This window comes from Mustela putorius, unplaced genomic scaffold, assembly GCF_011764305.1.
Source record: "Mustela putorius furo isolate JIRA1106 unplaced genomic scaffold, ASM1176430v1.1 tig00000874_pilon_pilon_pilon, whole genome shotgun sequence".
Taxonomy (NCBI): Eukaryota; Metazoa; Chordata; class Mammalia; order Carnivora; family Mustelidae; genus Mustela; species Mustela putorius.
Window position 1 is genome coordinate 2,247,127 of NW_025421505.1, and position 22,886 is coordinate 2,270,012.

The following is a 22,886-nucleotide window of genomic DNA, read 5'->3' on the forward strand; positions in this document are numbered from 1 at the left end:
CCATCGGAGGGTCTGCATGAATGTTTCCTGGCACATCCTGATGTCCATCTGCTCCAGCCTCTTCTTGCCGTATTGCCCTGGATGTTTAAAATTTAAAATAGAAAATCTCTTCATTTTTTTTTCTGAAGCTTATCAATAATATAAATGTTCAATTCATGCTTTAATTATGTTTTTCTTTAATTTCTCAGTACGCTGTTCTAGAATTAGCTCCATAATTGTGCACATCGCCACTTCTTTCCAGATCTTTGCCCTTTGCCAGCTCCACTGCGGTCTTCTACCTCCACCCCCCCCAATCCCCCCAGTCTTCCACTAGCAAACAAACCCAGCAGTAATTACTAATGTCCAAGCACGTAATTCTGGCAGCGTTAGGCTTTTTCATTTGACGCAACTACGCAGAGCTGTCTGGACATGCAGCATGAAGTCAAAGCATTTTTAAAGACTCCTACTCATCTTTTCTCCCCTCCTCCCATCACTAAAACACAGTTGTTTATTTCGCTTGCAGATTGCAGAGTTATAAAATTTTTTCATGCACTTACGTGTCCCTGAATATTAATTTTACAACTATACACAGTAATAGATCAGTATATACTCATATGGAAACACATGGTTATCCATGAAATAGAAAAAATTTGGAAATAAATAGCCGGCAGTGAAAGTACCTCCTCTATATTGACAGGGCATTTTAGGAGCTCTAGTATAGAAATGATTGGAGTTATGACTTACAAAAACAATCCAAGATCTTATTGTGAGGCTTTTCAAAGATTCATGACAGTGTTTCTTTTAATGCGCTGCATAGATTCCTACCTATGACGCTGTTACTCTTATTTAACAACTATTCAAATAGTACAGTTTTGCTCCTGGTGATTTTATGCCAATTTTAGTTATATCAAACAGCAGGAAATATCCCAGTGGTAATTTTTTTCACTCAGAGGCCCCAATCCTCAGAATAGAAAATGGTTAAAGTACTTATCACTGTCTCAGCAAAATCCCGCAGTGCCGTAATAGAAATTGCAGTAGATCTTTAGGTCAGAGTCTGGTTTCAATCTAACACCTGCATTACCCTGAAGGACACAGTTGGATTTTCCTGAGGAAAACCAGTCTTAATGATGTTCAAATCAGAAACTATCGGTTGAGATAACTAAGGTCCATAGGAAACACTTCCACTCACTCTGAAACCATGGCCAAAGAGATTAAATCTATACCCTGGAGGACCTGTAATATTTCTCAGAGATGTATTTTTGTGAGTATGTGCTTATGTTCATGCCTAATTACAAGGATGGGGGAGAAGGAAGGGGAAGAAGGATTTGTTCTTAAAGTTGATTCTGCTTAGTTCAACTACCCCCTCTTTTTTTAATCAAATAAAAATTTATATGGAAATATCATGTTGATGATATCTATATATATACCTCATTCATGCCCACTGAAGGTCTGCAGACAAACTCTGTGTTAAAAACAAAACCCTTGATATCCAACTGGAGGATGAGTGCATATATTTTTTTTTTAATTTAAGAAATGTGTTTATTTTTGACCTAAAGGGGGGGAAGGGGTAACATGAAAATTTCCATAAGTAGACTTATTTTTCTGAAGCTATGAAGGAGCTGAGGATGGAAGAGGTAATTAATTACCTGCAAAGGAGTCCTGTGGGCAGGATTTATTTTTTTCTTTTTTAAAATTGTTAACCTACTATGCCTTCTCTATTAGGGAGTCTCTGTGAGACCGGGATCTCAGAGAGGCAGTTTGGTCTCCAGCCCTAAACACCCAGCTCTGGCCGGGCATCTCTGCTGCGGGTAGATGCGGCGCTGCTGCTGCCGGACCGCTGTCCGCGGTGCTGAAAGGTCGCGGGCGCCCTCGAGGGCCCTCGGTATTGCTGTCCAGGGTGCTGACTGCGGCCCGCCGCAGTCCCCAAGGCGAGCCCACCCCCGCCAGCCCTCCGCAGAGCCCTCCCACACAGCACGACCCGCCCGCCTTCCGCCAGCCTGCAGTTGACGTGAAGCAGGCGGCATAAATCAAGTCCGCGGGGCATGGAGGCTGCAGCTCAGCTTGCCCGGGGCGGGAACTCCCCCTTCTGCTTTCGCCTCCCCAGCGCCCACAACCTGCCTGTTCCCTAATTCTTCCCTGGATAATAGCGCCTTAACGACAACAGTCAAAATAACAGGGTCAGAACGACAGGGTTAGTTTGTTTTGGTCTATAGAAAACAAAATAAAAAACCTAGCAGCCTAAACATCTCTGAAAACTGCATCGCAAAATGGAAGAGAGAGAGAGTCCCACTACTGTTTCGAAAGAGTAAGTTATTATTCGGTACGTATCCTTGCGCTTCCTTCCCATCGCTCCATCTGCAATGTCCCCATTCCTCCTTTCCCCAAGCAGCTCACCTAGAAAATACTTTATAAAGCCCCAGACCGGAGCTATCCCAACGCGCACACACGGAATACCGCACCCTAGGTGCACAAATACTTGTATTTGCCCAAGCTCACTTGGTCTCCCTGGCTGTGGTCCCCTCTGGGTATGCAGCCATCCAAAACCAGAACCACGTCCCGAGGTGGAGGCTCCTTACCTTGGCTTCTTCAGAGGGTGGTGTTCGCCCGGCCCCTTGCAGGTTGCAAGTGTGGAGGAGCCGCCAAGCAGGGAGGGAAGGAGAGACAGCGCCTGACCTCCCCGAGGTTTCGTCTTCAATGCAACGTGAGCTCTGCCCTCATCAAAGATGGCCGTCCCTTTTGACGTCAGCAGCTTTTAATAGCCGTCTCTGGGAGGGGCGGGGAGGAAGTGTGTTGAGGGGAGGGCGGAGGGAGGATGGAGGCCGGCGGTGGGAGGGGAGGAGCCGAGTTGTGCCGAGCGCTTGACTCAGCTCCCGGTGCGCTATACTGCAAACCTTCGTATTTCAGGGTTTATTATAAACACCTGAACGGGCCGATTCTTATTCACACCCGGTGTCAGGCAAATACATTTATCTCGCGACTGGTTTTCTGATATTCTTTGTGTGTCTATGTATATGTATATATGTATCTCTCTGTTATATTGTGTTATATATGCGACATATATGCGATTATATATAATCCCTCCACCCCCCGCTGAATTGTCTTTGGTTGAGTCATAGAAGGGGAGGGGAAGGCAGAGGAGTAGAAAGAGGGGGAGAAGGGAGCCGAGGGGACTTCAGCTGCAATGTGTTTTTTTCTAAAGAAGCGGCTCTGAAGGGGCATCCCTGTCAACCCTCACCAGCTCCATATATGGCAAGGCTACGTGGGCTGCTATTTTTATGAGTGATTTCTTCATTTTATCAAAGCAGCATCGAGCGCTTGGAGTTTGCATTAATGTGGTCAGTTGGGGAGACAGACTCGTACACGTTATTTTAAAGTACGTCAGAGCAATTATCTCTGAGAGATACAAAATGAATTGGGCGAAGGGGGAGGGAAGGGTAGTTAACCCGACCAGCGTGGGTTTCCTGGAGTTCACGGCTTGGAGTTGAGAGTTGTTTGCTGAGGGCAAAATAGATGACGCTGTTTTCGGTTGAATATGCAACCGGAGCCTGGGGTTTTATGTTGGGTTTCTTAGGAATAGTTCGCGGAAGCGCGTACACACCTTTTAGAACCGTCCGGACTTTCAAGGGGAATGTGGAGGGCTGAGGATTCAAGGATCTCTGGGACGCTACAAAAATTCTGGTGGTTCATTCAGTGCGCAAACCTAGGTACCAGTCGAGGCCGGGGGTGGGCGGGGAGGGGGGGATTGCTGACGCTCGAAACAGCGTGAGCGGGAAAGGCTATTTGGCGCTGGTCATATGAGAGATTAAAAATAATAATCGTAAAGAAATAATCCTAACTGTCCTCCTTTGTTGTGCTTTAGGCACCGAGGGAGAGCTGGTGGTGGGGTATGCAAATGGTTTCGCGGTGGCAGCCTCTCGGATGATTCACAGGTGTTGGGGAGGCTGTCGCGGGGTTCTCCGCGGGGAGGGCGAGCTGGAGAGTGCGTGGGAGGTGGGGGACCTCGGCTGAGGAACTGTTTGTACTTTTCCGGGAAGGGTGCGATTAGAAGTCGTGCCTTGCAATGTTAAAACTTGATGGCCTCTTTCAGGCGATGGAAAATCCTTCTCTCGGATCCGGAAAAAACAACACACAATCCCCAACCCTGCCACCACATCCACACACCCACCTCGCGCTCTGGCCTCAGGGCCACGCTCAAGTTTTTAATGGCAAGCTATTGGAGAGAGAATCCCAGGAAAAGAAGGAAAGGAGGAAAGCAGAGTTGTAAAGGGGACGTTCATAACTAGCAGAGCTGTAAGAATTTAATAAAGGTTGCTTTTAGTTGAAATAAGTACAAGTCATTGTTTCTTAACGATTCCCTGACCCAAAGGGTATTTTGAAATATTAGTGTTATTAATAAAAGTTAACAAATAGTGCTTTGGTTTTTATTAAAGCAGGATTCCCAAAACAAGGCATGTTGCTGAAATTTGTCTACTTAAATATTCATTAAACAATAAAGATTCTTATACAATAAAGAAGAAGAAGATCTGCATGGTCCTTAGACCCTTAGTTGCCAATAAAACTGCTAGTTATGGTTCTCACTTTCATGATAAAGCAAGTTGGAATGGACTGGGAGAAAGTGGTGACAAAGGCAAAGTCACTTCAAAATCCTTTATAGTCAGGATTACCCCCTGCCCCCCCAAAATGTGACACTAATTTAGCATGTGGAAGTTTCTTGGAGAAAAGCCTACAGTGGAGAGAAAGGAAATATATATATGGCCCTCATACTGAAAGTCATTCATGCAGAAAGTTTTGTGAAAGAATGGAGGAGGTGGGGGATTTTCCAGATTTAATAAATAAATAGAGGAAGTTTGGCAACATGTAGACTCATACGCAGACAAAAGTTATGTGGCAGTCACAGGGGAGGACTGGCTTTGTATTCTGAATTTTCAACTGCTAATACCCACATTGACATCTTTAAATATTCCACCTATGAGGAGAGAGTCAGACTGATTCAGAGCTTCACAGAAAATTCCACAGGCCCACAGGATTAACTTGTGGTGGTAGCATTTTCCTCTCTCCTGTGCTTATGAATGATACTGTTTAGGATTTTCTTCATCTTGCTCTGGGAAAGGTAACAGAGTCTAATTTAAGAAACAAACACTGGATAAATTTAAGTCTATTAAGAATGACCAGATAGCCCTAAATGTATTTTTAATATAATAATGAGATTTTCCCCCTAGGATTTAGTCATTGCTTGATTAAAAAAAAAAAAAATCCGTTGTCCTCCTTGCCAGTAGGGAACCAGCAGATTCAAATTATTATTCAGGGTCTATAAAGGCCTAAACCACACAGAGAAGGAAGGTGATGGAAAATTTGCTTTGAAATGATTCAGCTGCCTGTGAGTTATTTCCACAAAGAACCAATAGGTAGAGTAACTAAAGCTTAGGAACTCATTTGATGAGTAATGAGAAAATTACCTGCTCTGCTGGATGGATATTTACACACTATGCTAATTCAGTCTCTGAAAGCTTTTTCTGGTACATCATGCCCCCAAAGTTTTCTAGTTTGTAATAGCTCTACATCCAGGTAGCTAGCTTATATTTGTCAGGTAAGGAGCAAGATGCATGATTGACTAAAAAAATGACTTCAAAAAGTATCATAATCAAAGTTTCTTTTTAAAGACTTATTTTTATTTATTTGAAGTGGGGAGGGGCAGAGGGAGAGGGAAAGAGAAACCCAGGCAGATCCTAAGCTCCATGAGGAGCCCCACATAAGGGCTCCGTTTCACAACCCTGAAATCATGGCTTGAGCCAAAACCAAGAGTCAGATGCTTAACCGACTGTGCCACCCAGATGCCCTAATAATAAAAGTTTTCATAAAACTTCCTATCATATGATCTTTCCAAAGTCAATTCACAAGTAGGTTAGCTACTTGCTCAGCTCAGAAACCCCCTCTCCAAGGTCTACCTTTGGGATATGTCTATCACCCCATGATAATATTTGAAAAGACCGCAAGGGCACAAGGCTTGGGCACAGGAATATACAATTTAACAGATCAACTGTTTTGATTCCTTGATTTGTTTTCCACATGGCTTATTTACCGCTTTTTCTTCATATGTCCTTCTAGCCCTTACCCCAGCCCCCACACCATTTACAGGTAGTGAATGAATAGTACCTAGTGAAATTTCTCAGTCTAAACTCCCCATGATTTCTTGTTCCCTAAAGCCACTGAGGTAGGGACAGACCCAGGAATAGTGGTTTCTGTTTCTGGCTTGCCATGTAGAGAAGGAATAAAATCGTATACCCAGAGTTTTAAATCACATTTTGGTTTTTTACTAAGAACAACATTGTAGGAAAGAATGAGAGTGCTCATTAGCCAAAGGCTAGGCGCTTCCACACTTCTATCCCTTAATGTATCAAAATTATAGGCTCTATTTTGTAAATGAAGGTATCCTAGAACCCTCTCTAATGCCAACACATGCCTGTGGTCAAGTAGGAAGGAAGAACCTTGTGTCAGTTTGGGACAGAAGAAAGCAGAACAGAGTCAAAGTAATGAAACCTTAAAAAGGCTCTTTGAGAGGGATCACAGTATTCCTTCTGTCAATCTTTTAAGAATATTGTTCCGTCAGCTCTCTGTACGTCAGTTATCTCATAGGTAAAATGGGGACAATAATCATAGCCAACTCACAAGGAAATTGTGAAGCACTTAGACTCATTACATAGGACACCATGGAGCATTGGTTAAATAAAATAAATTGATCAATTGATGAGACTCTTAAGTAATGACACATACCTCAGCTGCTTTAATATGGAGCGTTTTTTTTTTTTTTTTTTTTCCATTAGCTGCTAATTAGATATGTATAATCCTCTGGGCCTTGGTTTCTTCATCTGTATTCATTCATTTATTTACTCAACATCTAAAACCATCCACATGATTGGCACTGGAACATACTCAGGTTTAGGTAAAACAGAGGAAGGAATCAAGGATTAGAGAGGTTGAATAACCTGACTAAGGGCACAGTTAATGAATGGTACAGCTGGAATTTGAACCTCATGGCCCGAGTTCATAATCATCATGTTTATTACAAACTCTTCCAGCTCCATCAGATTCATTCCCTCTGTATTAGGGTTCTCTGGAGAAAGAGAAACAGAACCAATAGAATGTATACACACATGCTTACACAGAGGTATTCTCTCTCCCCTGCCCCTCTCTGTATATATGAAGAAAAAGACTTACTATACGCTCATATGATTATGGAGGCTGGTAAGCCTCAAGATTTGCAGGATGAGTCACAGGCTGGAGATCCAATAGGGCCAATGGTGTGGTACCTGTCCAAAGGCTAGCAAGTTTGAGACTCAGCAAGAGCTGTTGTTTCAGTTTGAAACTGAAGGCAAGAAAAAGCCAATGTCCCAGTTTAAGGGCATTCAGGCCGAATAAACTCTGTTACTCAGGGGCAATTCAGACTTTTTATTCAATTTAGGCTTTTAGCTGATTGGATGAGGACCACCACATTAGGGAGGGTAATTTGCTTTAGTCAGTCTACTGATATAAATGTTAATCTCATCCAAAGATACTCTCACAGAAACACCCAGAATAATGTTTGACCAAATATCTAGGCATCCTGTGACTCAGCTGACCCATAAAATTAACTATCACATTATCCCTTTATAGCTAACCTCTCTGCCTCAACATACTGTGGCTTGTGTATGACATTTTTCATTAGCAGCCTCAGGGGTCCATTTGCGGATGGAATGAGTCTATGGATTACCCGCCACAAGGCTTGGTTGGGGTGAATTCCAAGAAAGGGATCTAAGCTGGCAAGATGATTACTTGGAGTAAACAGAGACAATATAGTCAAAGGAAGAGTGCCAAGTACAATCAAGGAAGAAATTCAGAGATCAATACCAAATAAGGAGCATAAATAAGAATTGGGTCAAGATGATGCATTCAAAATATAATTGAAAGAGTCAGCGAGGGAGATCAGAACAGAACAGCCCGGTTTGATCACTGGTTTTCAGGGAATGATAAAAGATCTTAAATAGGAAATTATTCTAGGAGCCAGGAACTCCGGTAGTAAAAATCAGGTTGAGATGGGTATAGGTGAATAATTCAGGATATGTTTTGGAAGGGACGAATGATATCTGGAACTATTCTGTCAGTCTTGGCATGAAAGGCAGTGACATTCTGCCAGCTAACACACACCAGAGCGTTTTTTCACTTTAATATCTCAGCAGGTAGCATCAGTGATCTCCTGGTCAAATCCAATGGACTTCCCATGTTTCTTAACCTCTGCCTTCACCTGGTACTCTCTAACACTCATTCCATTTCTGAAAGTGTTTATGAAGTGGCTTCACCTCTGGTCCTCTCCCTTGTCCTCATTTTCCATAACAGATGAGTCGAAGTAGCAAAATTGTGATGCCCAGCAGGTTAAGCTGTATATTTCCCTGAGCTCTACACAAGCCCTTTGGGAGCTCCAGTTGTCATGGAATGTGTCCTGACTCTCCACTATGAAAACTTCCGTACTCTAAAGCAAAGAGTAGAAAACTCAGCAGCTCACATTTGTATACCCTGGTACAAATTATAAAACACTATCATCCACATGATCTCATTTTATTCTCACAATTCTCTGAGATATTTATAAAAGCAATTATTATTTTATTTCTAAATGAATACATGAGAATTCTTATTGATTTTTTTCCAGACTCCTGGAAAGTACAGACTTCTGTATTTTCCATGGTACATCAAGAGAACCCAATGTCCTATTCCTTCCTGCACATCTTGTCTTAAAAGAATATGATTCATACCCCTGATTTTAACCATTGTTTTTATGTGTATGACTGTTAATTTTATATTACCAGTCCCATCTTCTCTCATGAGCTTCAGAGTCATATTCCTAGCTTCTTACTGAATACTCTCATCTGCAGGATCAAGGCATCCTCAACCTGAACGTATATATTCATCAGTTGATTTCCTCCACTCTTCTTCATCTCTTACATTCTTAATTAACAATCTCAGCAGGTGTCCTGTTTGCTAAATTAGCATTCAGAAGTATCTTCATTTCATTCTCCTTTTCTAGATGAAAATCTTGTCTTATTTCACTGATCTGTTTCCTATGCACATCTCACCTATGAGAAATGTTGCTCTATTTTCAAAACATTTTCTAAATCCAACCACTTCTCAACTTCCACGGTTGAAGCCACCATCATCTTTTCACTTGGGCTACTACAGTAGCCTTCTGATTTGCTTTCTTGTCCTGATTTCTTCACATAGCTACCACAATGGCACTTTCAAAAAATAAATCTTTCTAAAAAAGGTTAAATAGCTCCTATCACATTTAGAAGTCCTTCTCCTAACCTACAATATCAGGCTCCTGGTCACCTCTCCAAATTCATTTCCCAACGCTCTCCCTTTACTTACTCCATTACAATCACATTAGCCTTCTTGTTCATTAGACAAACACACACAGTTCCACCTCAGGACCTTTGCATTTACTATTACCCTTACCTGAAACACTCTTCCCTGGATCTTCTCATATCTAATTTCCTCAAATGCTACTTTTTCAAAGGAATTTTCTCTGACAATGCAAACTAGCTAACCTTGTTAACCTCCAATTCACTATCATTATTTCTCTTACCTTGAATTATTTTTTTCATAGCACTTCTCTCCCCTTGACATTACATATTTGTAACAATTTTCAATGACATTAGCTTTTCCTTTGAGTAGAGTATTTTTGTTTCTAAATAATATGCAGACATTGTTAATTCTTTATTCATAAAATAGACTATCATTTTACTTTTACTTATTACTATGACCAATGATAATCAAGCTCTCTTACATTGCTTTTTTCCTTCTTCCCAACCTCTCAATACCATGGCTTTTTATTAATCACTCAATTATTAAAATGAATAGGTTAGCATTGTTCACTGATAAATTAATCCCACACAATGAATATGATTCTTCTTTTGCATAATTTCCCACTTACTTGGAGAAGATTTTAAGAACTTCTATAGAGGACAAAAAGATGGTTGCTTACAAAGAATCATGACTCACATCGACATCCAACCTCTCATCAGCAAATGTAAATGGTAGGGGACAATGGGATAAATCTTGAAGTGTTAGAAACAATAGTAAGTTGCAGCCTATACACCTTATTAAGCCAAAATGTTGATAAAGAATTAAGGTCAAAATGAAGACATTTCCAGACATGTATGGAATCAGGAAGTCTACAAATGAAAATATTTTATGAGGATTGCACCCCAGCAAAACAATCCACAAAAAAAAGAAAAAGAAAAAATCCACAAAACGCGGGAAACCTAGGGATTTAGTAAATGTTAGAACTAATGTAGGATTTCTTTCCTAGGATCAAAGCTAGGAAGCAAGCATAGAAATAAATCATTAAAAATCAGATCATTTAACAAATAGTGTAATTTAAAAGGTGTATTAATCTGACATTGATCTCTTTGAAGAACAATAAAAATAAAAGTGTCTTATAAATGCCGGGAAAAACACACTATCCCAAATATTTTTTGTCCAAATGTGACATAATTTTGAGCAATTTTTGATGGAGCTTAAAGAAGGAGCTTCCATCTATCTCTTTTGTTTGATTATTTTCTTTGTGTGAAGATTTGGTGTCATAGGAATATTGAAAGACTCACTACTTGGTTCTGCAGTGAATAGTATTACTATCATCATGATGCCATGAATGCTATATATTGGTTTTAAAGTTTATATTCAAGCTGTAGATCAAGCACAAGAGACTTCACTATGTTTGCCTAACAGAATATAAATATTATGAGCCCTGTCCTATAAAAATGTTGGTAGTACTGTCAGAATGTGGTAGTTAAAGGAGGGAGCTGAGGAAGGGACAAGGTAAAGAGGTGTACCTTAATATATAAGCTCCAACTTACTCATTTTTTGTGGTAAAGGGTTAAGAGAATTACTATAAAGTTGATAGAAGAAAGAAATAAAGTCTAATATATTATGTGATTATATATACAGTTATATACAAAATTATAAAATTAATCAACAGAAAACCAAACTTTAATAAAAGAAACAAGTTTTGAGTGTTTGAATGAGAGAAAGAGCCAATTAGATCTAATCTTTAGATCTTATCTTTTTTTTTTAAAGATTTTATTTATTTATTTGACAGAGAGAGATCACAAGTAGACAGAGAGGCAGGCAGAGAGAGAGAGGAGGAAGCAGGCTCCCCGCTGAGCAGAGAGCCCGATGCGGGACTTGATCCCAGGACCCTGAGATCATGACCTGAACCGAAGGCAGTGGCTTAACCCACTGAGCCACCCAGGTGCCCCAGATCTTATCTTTAATAAAAGAGAATTAATACATATTATTCAAAGTTCATAAATCAAGTAATAGAAGTACATAATTTAAAATTAAAGTTATAAACATGAAGAAAATTTTAAACTGACACATTTAAAGGTGATTACTTTGGGGAAGAATAAAAACTAAGATGTGTGATTTTATTTATTTTTTAAATTTTTCATTTTTTAAAATGTGACTATTACTCTTCTTAAAAAGAATAGAGATAGCAAAATTATAAAATTCTTTCAAAATGCTTTTTTAAAAAATTTTATTTATTTGAGAGAGAGAACATGAGTTGGGGAGGGGCAAGAGAGGAAGGAGAAACAAGCTCCCCACTGAGCAGGAAACCAGACAGATGTGGGGCCTGATAACTAGACCATGACCTAAGCCGAAGGAAGGTGCTTAACCAGCTGAGCCACCCAGGTGCTCCTTTCACAATGGTTTTAAGGAGGCACTTGGTTTGGGTGGCCTGCAATGTTCTACCTAGAGTGACTATCTTATAATGCCTTAGAAGTTCTAAAAACTTTTTTGCTCACTCTGTTAAAATGCTATCCACTTTTGTAGTGGAGACCAAAAATAATACTGAAATGTATTTTTAACTCTTTTGTTTTTCTGGGTAATGCTAGAGAAAGAGTCTGGATTCAAATTGAAAAGCAAGATGTAAGAGCTAACATCTGGGCAAGAGACCTGTTTGAGTCAACATCTCAATAATGTAATTGTGTTTATGGGAGAGCCACTTTTGTGATGGTGGAGTAAGACCTCCAGAATTTGTTCCTCTATAAAAGCAAAGAAATCACTGGCAAAAACAGTCAAAACCAAATTTTTTTTATTGCAACTTTTTTATTTCAACTTGGTTAGATTTTAGTTCTTTTATTTCTCCAGAAAGGGCTTTTATATCTCCCGAGAGGGTTTCTCTAATATCTTCCATGCCTTTTTCGAGCCTGGCTAGAACCTTGAGAATCATCATTCTGAATTCTAGATCTGACATATTTCCAATGTTTGTATCGATTAGGTCTCTAGCCTTCGGTACTGCCTCTTGTTCTTTTTTTTGTAGTGAATTTTTCCATCTTGTCATTTTGTCCAGATAAGAGTATATGAAGGAGCAAGTAAAATACTAAAAGGGTGGCAAAGGCCCCAGGAAAATATGCTTTAACCAAATCAGAAGAGATCCCAAATTGTGTGGGGGAGAAAGGGGATAAAAAGAGGTTCAGAAAAAAAAAAGAAACAATTAAAAAAAGAAAACAAATAAAGAAAAAAATATAAAAAAGAAAAATATATATATTAGATAAACTAGTTAAAAATGTTAAAAAAGAAAAGGGTAGAAGTTAAAAAATTTAGCAGAAAAAGGAAAAAAATAGAAAAAAAATTAAATTAACTGCAAGACTAAAGAATCATGGGGAGAAAGCCATGAATTCCGTGCTTTGCTTTCTCCTTCTCTGGAATTCGCTGCTTTCCTTGGCATTGAAACTGCACTCCTTGGTAGGTGAACGTGGTCCTGGCTGGATTTCTTGTTGATCTTCTGGGGGAGGGGCCTGTTGTAGTGATTCTCAAGTGTCTTTGCCCCAGGTGGATTTGCACCGCCCTACCAGTGGCTGGGCTGAGTAATCAGCTCAGATTTGCTTTCAGGAGCTTTTGTTTCCTGAAAGCTTTCCGTAGAGTTCTGGAGGACAGGAATGAAAATGGCGGCCTCCCAGTCGCTGGCCCAGAGGAGCTGAGAGCTCGGGGCTCCACTCCTCAGTGTGCCCTGAGAGAATAGTGCCTAATTACTCCCATCTCCCTGGCCTCCAGCCACACTCCTGCTCACTGAGCCGGTTCAAGGTAACCCCGAGCTGAGAGCTCACTCCTTGGCTCTGTCTCCGTAGCCGGCTTCCCTGTTCTAATACCTGCAAGCTCTGTGACACTCAGACACCCCTGGTCCTTCTGTGACCCTGCGGGACCTGGGGCCATGCTGACCTTGCGTGGGCTTCACCCAGGTTTAGCCTCTGTAGAGATGTCCTTCAGCGGAACAGACTTTTAAAAGTCCTGATTTTGTGCTCCGTTGCTCCACCGCTTGCCAGGAGCCGGCCCCTACCCCTGTGGTCTATCTTCCCGTTGTTTTGGATTCACTTCTCTGCCAGTCCTACCTTTCAGAAAGTGGTTGATTTTCTGTTTCTAGAATTGCTGTTCTTCTTCTCTTCAATCTCCCGTTGGATTTGTAGGTGTTTGCAATCTTTAGATAAGCTATCTAGCTGATCTCCTGCTACCTGATGTAGTCTCAGACTTCTACTTCTCCGCCATCTTGACTCCTCCTCAAAACCAAATTTTTTAGAAGTCTGGAAATTAACTAAAGGTTTACAACAACTTGAGAGCACTTATTTGAGAAAGATGGCTAGATCTACGTAAGAACAGCAAATTTTGTACCACTTAACTTTCTCTATTCCCACTTCTCTTTCTTCAGTTCTGTGGTAGCCTTGAAAACCTAGAGGCCTAGAAGAAAATGGAGGGGGGTATAATTGGTTTGGAGCTTCCCAGAATCCCTATCCAAAGAGAATTGTCACTGTTTTACCTGTGCAAAATTTCTCCAGAATTTACCACTCTCCATGCTTGTCTTTGATGTGACTAAGAACTCAGTGTGAACAGTGTTTTCCCCATGGCACTTGTCAAAAACAATCAGCAGCAAATGTTTAACATAGCAGCTCCCTGAGGCAATGATGATCATTGGGGCAAACAAGGTGCTGGAAAAACACTTGAAAGGAAATCCTGAGAAATGAAATGTACGTAGAGGCTTTGTAAAACTTCAGTAAATTCCTGGGAATCTAGAAATTCATAGAGATGCATAGGGATGTACACATGCCCAAGAAAGATCTGAGAAGGCCCTATTCTCTACATGACCTTGAGATTCTGCAAAAGTGGGAAGTAGAGACTAAGGCAGTGTTGGAAACTGCCCACTGGAGTTTTGAAACACCACTCTAGCACACAGACAGAGGTTCTCTGCAAAGATTGTGAGAAGTTTTGGTTCCAGGCATTTGAGGAAATCTGTCCATTCCTAGCTGATCACTAAGTTAGCTGAGCAAAGACTTCAGACCACACACAACAAAGAATGCACACTTTACACAAGTAGTTCGGAAAATCACCAAACTAACAAACAGTGGCTGTTAAATGCTGTGGGTACTGGTGACAGCAGAATCTTATCTCAAGTTTCTACATTATACTATTTTAAATGTACAGTTTTTAACTAAATATTGAAACATGCAAAGATATATGGCCCATAAGCAGAAGAAAAACTATCAGTAGAACTTCCCATGAGGACACCTAGACATTGGACTAACTGAACAAAAAATTTAAATTGGTGATTATCAATATGTCAAGAACTTAAAGAAATTTTATTTAAGGAACTAAAAAGAAGTATTAGAAAAATGACTTAATCAAATATAAAATATCAAGAAAGAGGTAGATATTATTTTTAAAAAGAAACAACTAGAAATTCTTAGAGTTTAAAAGTATGAAAATTGAAATGAAAAATTCACTAGAGAAAGACAAGAGTAGATTTGAGCTGGTTGAAGAAAGAACTAGCAAATTTAAAGGAAGGTCAATTAAAATTATTCAGTCTGAGAAACAGAAAGAAAAAGACTTTAAAAAATTAACAGAGGGGTGCCTGGGTGGCTCAGTCAGTTAAACATCAGCCTTTGGCTCAGGTCATGATTCCAGAGTCTTGGGTTGGAACCCCTTGTGAGACTTCCTTCTCAGTGGGGAGCCTGCTTATCCCTGCCCCTCCCCACACCCCTACTTGTGGTCTCTCTATCTCTCTCAAATAGATAAACAAAAAGAATCATGAAAAATTAACAGAGCTTCAGAGACAAGTGGGACACCATCAAACATACCAAATATGCATAAAGGGAGTAAAGAAAGTAAGGAGAGAAAGGGGTGGAAAGAATATTTGAAGGAATAATGGTCAAAACTTCCCAAATTTGGGAAATTACATTAATTTAAATATTTAAGCAACTTATTGAACTCCAAGCAAGAAAACTCAAAGAGATCCCCACATACATATAGCATGGCCAAACTATCAAAAGGCACAGACAAAGAAAAAAAAAATCTTAAAAATTGTAAGACAGAAATTATTAATAACATACAAGGATCCTGGATAAGTTTAAGAGCTGATTTTTCATCATGAAGTGTAGAGGCAATGATATGATATATTCAAAGTGATGAAAGAAAAGTCTTTCAACAAAGAATTCTATATGAGCAAAACTGTCTCTCAAAAAGCAATTAAGACGTTCTTAGGGATGCCTGGGTGGCTCAGTTGGTTGGACGACTGCCTTCGGCTCAGGTCATGATCCTGAGTCCCGGGATCGAGTCCCGCATCGGACTCCCAGCTCCATGGGGAGTCTGCTTCTCTCTCTGACCTTCTCCTCGTTCATGCTCTCTCTCACTGTCTCTCTCTCAAGTAAATAAATAAAATCTTTAAAAAAAAAAAAAAACGTTCTTAGATAATAACAACAACAACAATGGAGAAAATTTGTTGCTAGCATAACTGCCTTACATGAAATACTCAGCCACAGGGAAACCACTAAGAAAACAACTAGAAAAATATAGTATAAGAAATGACAATGAAATTAAAATTGTACATTAGAAAATATCTAATAAGGCAGTTGGAGGAGTAGAGGAAAAAATATATAAGACATATAGAAAACAAATATCAAAATGAATATATCATATCAAAATGGCAGACATAAATCCTACCTTATCAGTTGTATTAAATGTAAGTGGATAAAACCCTCCAATCAAAAGGCAGGGATCAAATTGGTCAAATATTTAACTATATGCTGCCTATAAGAGACACAGTTTGTAGTCAAATATACAAATAGGTTGAAAATTAAAAAGACAGAAAGAAAATAAGCAATGCAAACAAACATAAGAGAACTGGACTGATCATACTAATAAAAGATAAAATAGATTTTCAGACAAAAGTTGTTACTAAAGAGACAAGGAAGGACATTTTATAATAATAAAAGTGTCTGGGGCACCTGGGTGGCTCAGTGGGTTGAGACCTCTGCTCTCAGCTTGGTCGTGATCCCAGGGTCCTGGGATCAAACCCCACAACAGACTCTCTGCTCGGCGGGGAGCCTGCTTCCCCCTCTCTCTCTGCCTGCCTCTACCTACTTGTGACTCTGTCTGTCAAATAAATAAATAAATAAAATCTTTTTTAAAAAAAAGTGTCAGTTGGTCAAGAAGACATAATAATATATAAATCACAGCAGAACCACAAATAGACTGAAGGGAGAAATAGATAATTCAACAATAATTGTAGACCTCAATTCCCCACTTTAAATATAGACAGGAGCGCTTAAGAGAAGATAATAAGGTTCACGGACTTGAACAACACTAAAACACACTAGACCCTGGCAGACTTCCATATAACGTTCCACCAAACAACAGCAGAATACACATTCTTCTCAAGTATGCATCACCTCTTCTGAGCACATATTACAGATCTTTCTTTGCCTCCCTTTTATAAAGATATATGAACCTTGATTTCATTTAAGCCTCACCCCAGATAATCTAGGATAATCTCATCTCAAGGCCTTTAACGTAATCACATCTGAAGACCCTTTTTCTAAGTGAAATCATATTTACAGATTCCAGAAATTAGAAACCGGTATCACTGGGAGACATCATTCAGCCCACTAGTGGAAGCTTTTAAAAAATATGTATGCTTGGGTATCATTTCTAGAAACTGATTTCTTTGGGTTGAAGTGAGCCCTCAGCATTCATAATGTTTTTAAAACTTTCCAAATGTATCCAGTATTTCAAACTATTGCTGTGGGTACGTCATAGATAAGCTGATGAATAGGAGTTAACTTGTTTATTTCTTTTTGGTTTGCTCTGCCCACTCCGTCCTTTAATAAAATCTCCTTCTCCTTTCAACATGGCAGTGGAGTTAACCTGTTGCCTTGGTAGCTTCAACTAAGAATGGATTGTCAGGTAACTAATTAGTATTAAATTCATATTAAGTTAATTCATGTTTACCATGCTAAAAAAATCAAATTAATTTTACAAAGAACTAAGGTGGGATTTCAGACACATTGCCTGGTGTGTCTTAGAAGAAATCTTATGGGGAAAGAGGTGACATTTTCTGGTATAGGGGAGTTGCAGTGTACCATGGAAATCACTCCAGACAGGGATCAAGACTTATTTTTATTTATTTAACAGCAATATATAAAATGTTATATGTTGCTGGCATAATTTAAACACTTTACAAATTTAATTCCCCTACAACATCAGGAAGCTTGTATTATTATAATGCCCACTGAACAAATGAGTAAACTGAGACACAGAACAGTTAAAGATCTTCCCAAGGACACCCAGTAATAAGTGCCTGTGCAGCCCAGCTCCAGAGCAACAGTGTTCAAACATTACCCACTATTCTTTTGTACCTTCTCAGTTCTATTGTGTCCTCTCATGTCTGCTCTGCTATAGCCTCACTGTGTGGTTTTTTGAAAACCTGTTAACCTCTCTGGGCTTGTTTTTTCATTTTTAAAATAAAAATTCTTTCCAGTTGGAGGTGGATATCATTCTATACATAGGGTCCAACCAACTGCTTTCTGACTGATAGAGGCATTCTTTTATTTTTCTGTCCCCTGCTTTTTCTATTAATCCATATGCTAGGCTGTCACATTCTGTGAGCCAAGGACTGAAAAACATGAGTATCTTAGAAAGTCCAGGCTGGAGTAAATCGCTGAAATAGTCTGGTCTGTTCTTTTCACGGGTGAAAAAAGCTGAGACAGAAGAAGAACTAAAGACCGGTCTTCGAACTTCCAGGCAGCAACTGTTACCATTTGTGTACATGAATTACAGGTAGGGATTTTTTAAAAAAAAAGATTTTATTTATTTTGAGTGACAAAGAGAGAGAGAGAAAGCATGGACAAGTTGGGGAGGGGGGCATAGGGCCAGAGGGAGAAGCCTACTCCCTGTTGAACAGGGAGCCTGATGCAGGACTTGATCCCAGGACCCTGGGATCATGACCTGAGCTGAAGGCGGATGCTCAACTAACTGTTCCACCCAGGCACCCTAGGGAGATGCAAAGCCTCACATCCTGCATTTTTAACAAGCTCCTAAGTGATACTGATACTCTTGGTCCATACTTTGAATAGTGAAACTCTAGATAGAACTCAGCACTTTCAGGTCTATGTTACACTTGGAAAAAAATTATGTCTTCCCAAATCTCTAGGGACGTGACCAGTATTATCTTAGGAAACTCCATTAGGCTTGTGACCATGGCAACAAGTACAATTACAAACATTATGGAATTTGGAAGTTGGGAAATGATCATGTCACAGGTGATGAAGAACAGAAGAGACAATGGAAGCTGAAAGTTGAGGACTTATTTGGGGTTAGCAATCTTGGAAGATAGGGTTTATGTTACTTTCAAGTTATAGAAACCCAAATTACAACAACTTAGGCAAAAAGTGGAACATATTGACACATGATTAAAAAGTCTAGGGTCAGGTCTGTCTTCAAGCAAAGCTGGATCCAGGTGCTCAAATAATGTCATCAAAAATTTACCTCTTATCATCTATGTGTTGACTTCATTCTCAGACCGACTTCACAGGTTGTAGTCAACAGCAGAAAAGAGCATGCCACTTTTCCAATAGTTCCAACAAATATACCTGATTATTCTTTTCATTGGCCAGCCCCAGGTTATGTGCTTCTTCCAGAACTAGTCACTGTGGCTAGGAAAATATTGTGCTCTAATAGGGTATCCTGGGTCAAAGTCCTTTCCCAGAAATGATAAATCCCATCCAAAATACCTGGGCTGGGAGTCAGGGAGGACCGTTGTCTCAGAGTGAGATCAACAGGAAGGGAAATGCATGTGGAGTAAGCAAAAATAATAGATGCTCGTTCTAGAGATTAGGGCCTGTTGAGCAACTGAAGGCGTTAAGAACTTTACCAGGAGGTCAGAGGCAAGCTCAGCAAGGTGCTGGGACTTGAAAGGTTAACTCACCTACTAGCACAAATCTGCCTAAGGATGCTATTCCAGTGGTATGACTCTATTTTGATTCTTGATAAAGAAGTGGTTCTCAGGGGCTCCTGGGTGGCTTACTTGGTAAAGCATGGGACTTTTGATTTTGGCTCCAGTCATGATCTCAGCATTATAAGATCGAGCCCTGAGTTGGGCTCTGTGCTCAGTGCAGTTTGTTTGAGATTCTGTCTCCCTCTGTCTCTCTGCCCCTCTCCCCACTCATATGTACTCTCTCTGTCTCTCAATAAAATAAATAAATAAACAAACAAACAACAAACAAACAAATAAATATATAAAATCTTTTTGAAAAATGTTTCTTAGATTGTGATTCAGGAATTGTAGGGTAGAGTCCAAGAATCCACATATCTAACAAACTCCCAACTGATGTTGATGTTGCCCGTTCATGCACCACATTTTGGTGTGGTACTGTGCTGAGGTATCAACTTCAATCTTTTCTAGCTATGGTGTATTCCCAAGCTGTTTGCCCTTCCCTTGAAACAGTAGGGGCTCAAAACTTCTTAGGAGGCTCTGTCCTGCTGTCAGCCATCTCTTTCAGGGACAACATGGGGAGGGAGGCAGCCTTTCTGTCCGAATCATGGGCTTTCTCATTTCCCTGCTGCAGGCCTATACAGATTTAAGGCATTGAACCAAAGAAGGTTTCTGGCTTAGGGTTCAGAGAAGGTTACTTTGTTGGCTCATGGTCAGCATTTCATTCAATAAAGAAGCCAGAGATTACTCTACTTCCTGCTGCTCACTTATCATTCTTTGGCCCTAGACCGGAGAGATTTGCCAAACCCCAGATGACTGCAATTGCATGAGTGGCCCTGCTGAGGCCAATGCAAATGAGCAGAACTGCCCAATTGACCCACAGGTTGACAAGCCATACCAAATGACTGTTTTGGCCACTGAGGTTTGCAAGACTGCATTATTATGGCATTAGATTATTAAAAACCTGTGTGAACTTGGGCAAATTTTTAGCTCTTAATCTCTTCCTGTGTAAAATGGGAATATACTTACCTAGAATTATGTGAATCTTAAATAAGGAAGGTGAAAAACTTAACACAGTATTCCAATAAGTGGCAGAGTTAGAATTATGTTTTGCCTTCTAAAGCTGGTCTTTAGAAAGCCTTATGGTGAAAGAAATGTCCTTGTAGAATAAAGAAGAAATCATGCGAGAGACAGAAGAGAGAAAGAAACCGTGATCTCTGCTTGGCATCAGGCACTTTCCAAAGTCCTTATATGACTTTATAGCATTCTATCTTTCTTAACAACGTATGTGCTAAGTTTTATTCCATTCTTATAGATGAGGAAATCTCATGACTCAGAAAACTGAGCTGACTTTTATCAGTCAGGAAACTAGTAGTGGAGGTGCTTGGCTAAAAACCCTTATGTCTTTTCCATTCTTTATTTTTATTTTTTAATTTTTTATTAACATATAATGTATTCTTAGCCCCAGGGGTACAGGTCTGTGAATCGCCAGGTTTACACACTTCACAGCATTCACCATAGCACCTACCCTCTCCGATGTCCATAACCCCACCAACCTCTCCCTACCAAGCCTTTTCCATTCTAATGAACTTGCTCTTTCCATTGTGAAAACCTGATTCAAAACTTAATCACATTACACTTTTTATTAAAATATTGTATAAATGGCTCCTACTACACAGTAAGAAAACTGATGTCGTAGCTAAATCATTCAAATTTCATTTTTGCTTTTCCCATATGACTTAATAGATTTTTCGTCTTTGTTTTTAGAATCAACCTTTCTTTTTCTCTCCCTAAATCTGTCTCTGTGTCTTCATCTCTGTCTATCTTTGTGTCTCTCCATCTTTCTCCTTGCTGCCTTCAGATGTCTAGTTAAAATTCAAGTGGAAGAAAAGTGACTCAGCAAGCTGGATGTTAATCTCAATGGTTTATTTTTTCTTAAAAGGAAAAAATCATCTTAGCAGCGTATCTAGAAAGAGGGGAATGAAATTTTAAGCCTTTGTAGGAAAAACATCTTAGAAATACACAGCCTATAAGCATTTTTTTCTTCAACCAGACAGGAAAAAGAGTTCCCACCTCAGAGCAGAACTTAAATAAATGTCTATATACCATTTACACTCGCACAAACAAGTTATTCTTTCTCCCTATGTTTAAGACCTATAAGAAATCAGGGCTAGGATTGACTTTGTCAAATTTGATCCCTTGCTTCTAACTCTTGATCTGCACACATATAGCTTTTCTATTTTTATTCACAGAAACAAAAGGCTCAGAACTCATCGTTTCCATTTTGAACCATATGACCTGGATTTAGGTGATGTATTGATCACAAGAGGCTAGCTTATATTGCAGCCATAAACACCCTCATGTTCATAATGGCTTAACATAATAAATGTTTATCCTTTCACTTGCTACTTGTCCAATACAAATTAGCAGGGCCTTTATTCATCATAATCACTAATGGATTTCCACTGATGGAAACTCCAGTGTGGGCTTCCATGATTGTCAACATGGGGAGAAAGGAGGAATCAGCCAAGCAGAGGAATATAAATGCTAACACGAAAGAGACATACATCACTCCTGTTCATATTTAATCATGCAAACCAAGTCATCTGGCCTCTCTTACTTTAGGGGGTGGTGAAGTGGAATCTCCTATATTCTTAGAGAAGTAGAACTGAAATTTTTGTGAAGAGTCATAATAACTAGTCCAGATGCCTCTCTGATGATCAGGTAAGATTCTTGCCTCTCCTGGACCAATAATAGAATAGGTTCCTGGTCAATTCACTTTCTCTCTTGGGTAGACGAACTTCTCTTGGGGAAAAAAAAAGCTTATTATACAGCTTACAGGTTCACATGTATAAGGATTATAAATATTTCAGTGCTTTGAATATTATAATATAGAATTTTATTTTTAAAATGATATGTACTTGGAGATTATACCCTTAAAAATAGGCAAGGTTCTTTTCAGTTCATTCTTACTTCTATTGTTATCTGAAAAGGGTCTTATATTGCTTGCTCTCTGTCTGTAGATTCAGGAGATAATAGATTTGTGATTTTATTTAACCTTCAATCTATAATGATGCCTGAGCTCCAGGCAGTGAAAACTTTACTCATATTAGAAATGCAAAATTTAACTTTCCAAGGTGGACAGACCCTTCAAATATGTAAACTTTATTTTAAGAAACTGCATGTATATGTCTAAATTATAGCAAAATATAGGTCCTCTTTTGATATCTTAAAAAGAGTTTTTCATATTTTCTACCAAATAGAGTTAAGATAACTTGATCTAGAAAGCTGGACACACTATATGGAGGCAATTTCTAGAACATTTATATCCAGTAGAACTTTCTGTGATGCCAGAAAATATTCCTTTTTTTCTTTTATTCTTTTTTTAAATTAACATACAATGCTTCAGGGGTACAAGTCTATGAACCATCAGTCTTACACAACTCACAGCACTCAACATAGCACGTACCCTCCCCAATGTCCCTAACCTAGCCACCCTATCCCCCCCCAATCCTGAACCCCCAGCAACCCTGTTTGTTTCCTGAGATTAAGAGTCTCTTACAGTTTTTCTCCCTCCCTGGTCTCATCTTGTTTCATTTTTTCCCTCTCGTTTCCCCCA

At 39.5% G+C, this 22,886-nt stretch overlaps 1 protein-coding gene across 3 annotated transcripts in view; it reads right to left on the reverse strand.

Moving 5' to 3' along the window:
• SNAP25 (synaptosome associated protein 25) overlaps window positions 1-2,731 on the reverse strand; it is an 84,162-nt gene extending 81,431 nt beyond the window's left edge. The window contains exon 1 of one of the 3 annotated variants that reach the window (XM_004751558.2): window positions 2,556-2,731. The gene's annotated coding sequence lies outside the window, so the exon portion shown is untranslated. The remainder of the gene's footprint in view (window positions 1-2,555) is intronic. The other 2 variants (XM_004751556.2, XM_004751557.3) reach the window with 2 other exon arrangements.
• Window positions 2,732-22,886: the final 20,155 nt, after the last annotated feature.